Source organism: Colobus angolensis, unplaced genomic scaffold (genome assembly GCF_000951035.1).
Source record: "Colobus angolensis palliatus isolate OR3802 unplaced genomic scaffold, Cang.pa_1.0 Scaffold407, whole genome shotgun sequence".
Classification (NCBI taxonomy): Eukaryota; Metazoa; Chordata; class Mammalia; order Primates; family Cercopithecidae; genus Colobus; species Colobus angolensis.
In genome coordinates this window covers 892,254-895,280 of record NW_012117455.1, presented here as the reverse complement: position 1 = coordinate 895,280, position 3,027 = coordinate 892,254, and positions in this window count along the sequence as shown.

The window sequence follows — 3,027 nt, the reverse complement described above, 5'->3', positions numbered from 1 at the left end:
GGCAATAATGGTGATTATTCAGGACCTTAAAAAAAAAAAAAAAAAAAAAAAAACCTTCACCTTAAATTGAAAGCTTTTACCCAGGGACAAAAGTAAAATGTGTAGACACAACCTGTCACAACTTATAAAAGTCTGCTTTCCCAGATACTAACATTTGACATGAAATGCTGCCCACCACATACGTTTAAATCTAGAATTCACAAGTGATATTTTTTAGTGCTGATGAAGTATTTATACAGTAGCTGGGAAGTTTTCTTCTTTCATTTTTATTATAAAGTCAATATAAGTTCATGATAAGAAAGTCAAACAGAGCAGAAAGGCATATACTGAAGTACAAAGGTCTGATCCTGAAACCCACTACTCATTTCAACTCCCCAGAAGTAAATTGCTGCGGTTGAGATCTGTTTGTTCAGCCGGGCGCGGTGGCTCACGTCTGTAATCCCAGAACTTTGGGAGGCCAAGGCAGGTGGATCACGAGGTCAGGAGATCGAGACCATCCTGGCTAACACGGTGAAACCCCGTTTCTACTAAAAATACAAAAAATTAGCCGGGCGTGGTGGCGGGCGCCTATAGTCCCAGCTACTCGGGAGGCTGAGGCAGGAGAATGGCGTGAACCGGGAGGCGGAGCTTGCACTGAGCCGAGATGGCGCCACTGCACTCCATCCTGGGCGACAGAGCGAGACTCCACCTCAAAAAAAAAAAAAAAAAAAAAAAATCTGTTTGTTCTAGCACTTTTCTATGCAATCACATGCAAGTACCATTTACCGTTTTGTTTTTATACAAATGGGACCATACTATACATTACTGTTTTGCAACTGTTTTTTCAGTATACAATAATGCATATTGGGTATCTTTCCATATACCGGTTTTCATGGCTAATATTCTACTTATCAGAGACGCATGAATAAATTTTAACTACTCTCCTATTCTTGGACATTTAGGAGAAATACCCAAGAAATAACAATAGTCCACACAATGATATAATGAATACACATCTTCATATACAAGCTCCTCACTAGAATATAAGTTCTATGCCTGCTTTGCCCACTAGTAAACTCCCAGCACTTAGAGCAGTGCCTGACACATTGGGTGCCCCATAAACTCTCACCAGATGACTATGTGTATATGTATCTATACATGTATTTAAAATTTCTATGTGAGCCTGTAATCCCAGCACCTTGGGAGGCCAAGGCGGGCGGATCACGAGGTCAGGAGATCGAGACCATCCTGGCTAACACGGTGAAACCCCATCCCTACTAAAAAATACAAAAAAAACTAGCCGGGCGAGGTGGCGGGCGCCTGTAGTCCCAGCTATTCGGGAGGGTGAGGCAGGAGAATGGCGTAAACCCAGGAGGCGGAGCTTGCAGTGAGCTGAGATCCGGCCACTGCACTCCAGCCCGGGCGACAGAGCAAGACTCCGTCTCAAAACAACAACAACAAAAATTTCTATGTAGATTGACCAATTGCCTTCCAAAAAGATTATTTCACTGTATACTCCTATGTATAGTTTTTTTGTTTGTTTGGTTGGTTGGTTATTTTGAGACGGAGTTTTGCTTTTGTTGTCCAGGCTGGAGTGCAATGGCGCCGTCTCGGCTCACCACAACCTCTGCCTCCTGGGTTCAAGCGATTCTCCTGCCTCAGGCTTAGCTGGGATTACAGGAATGCACCACCACACCTGGCTAATTTTTGAATTTTTAGTACAGACGGGGTTCCACCATGTTGGTCAGGCTGGTCTCGAACTCCCGACCTCAGGTGATCCGCCCACCTCTGCCTCCCAAAGTGCTGGGATTACAGGTGTGAGCCACCGCGCCTGGCCCTATCTATAGGTTTTCAATGTTGTTTTGTTTTGATCAGCTAGGGACGTCATCTGATCAAACGGGCTTAACACAACACAAATTCATTATCTTCCAGTTCTGGGGGTCGGAAGTCCAAAATGGGTGGGTAGAGCTGCAGTCCTCCTGGGAGCCCTAGGCGAGAATCCATCTCCTTGCCTTTTTCAGCTTGGAAGGGCTGCATTGCTTGATGTAGTGCTCCTTCCACATCACTCTGAACTCAGCTTCCTGTCACATCTCTGAATCTGATCCTCCTACCTCTCTTTCTCTTATAAGCACATTTGTGATACATTGAGTCCACCTGGATAATCCACATAATCCCCCCATCTCAAGAACCTTAACATAATCACATCTGCAAATCCCCCTTTTCCACGTAAGATAACATGCAGGCTCCAGGGATTAGGATGTGAACATCTTGGGAAGCCAATATTCTGCCTATCACCGCTTGGGAATCAGGTTTGAATTTCAGCCTTGTCATTTCAAGCTTCATTTCCTAAATACGTGTTGAGTACCCCCATATCACGTCCTGAAATAGATCTAAGAAATTCACTAACTAGCTCCCGTGGCCTCGCCCAAGTTATATAACCTCCCTGCACCTCCATTTTTCTCATTGGCAGAACTGACTAAATTAATATCTGCCTCACAGGAAATGCTGTATGTAAAGTGTTTGCAGGCAACCCTTTCCACTTAAACAGCATTCAGGAATTATATGCTATTTTCATCTTGACAAAATGTAAGCAAAATACCAGATTAAGTAGTAAAGAGGTAGAGGAACAGATCCTCTTGGAAACGGCTGGTGTGAATGCAAATTGGTAGAGGCTTTCTAAAGGGCAATGTGGCAATGTGAATGTAATGAAAAGCCTTACAATTTTTTTCTCTTTATCCCAGTGATTATTCATTTCCAGATGTGTATCTGAAGGCCATGGTTGAATTTACATACAAAGATGTTTAGTGAAATATTATTTATATTACTGGAGGGAGAAGAAGCAGAAACAGACTAAATGTCCTCTAATAAGCAATTAGATAAGTACACCCACATTATGGAAATCTGATCGGTCATATAAAAGGACTTTGTAAGAGAATATGAAACATCATGTTCAGAGGTTTGCCAAATGTTAATGACAAAGTTGGGGATTTAAATCAGGGATATTAATTATCTCATATCGGTAAAAAAAAAAAAAAAAAACTTGTGTGA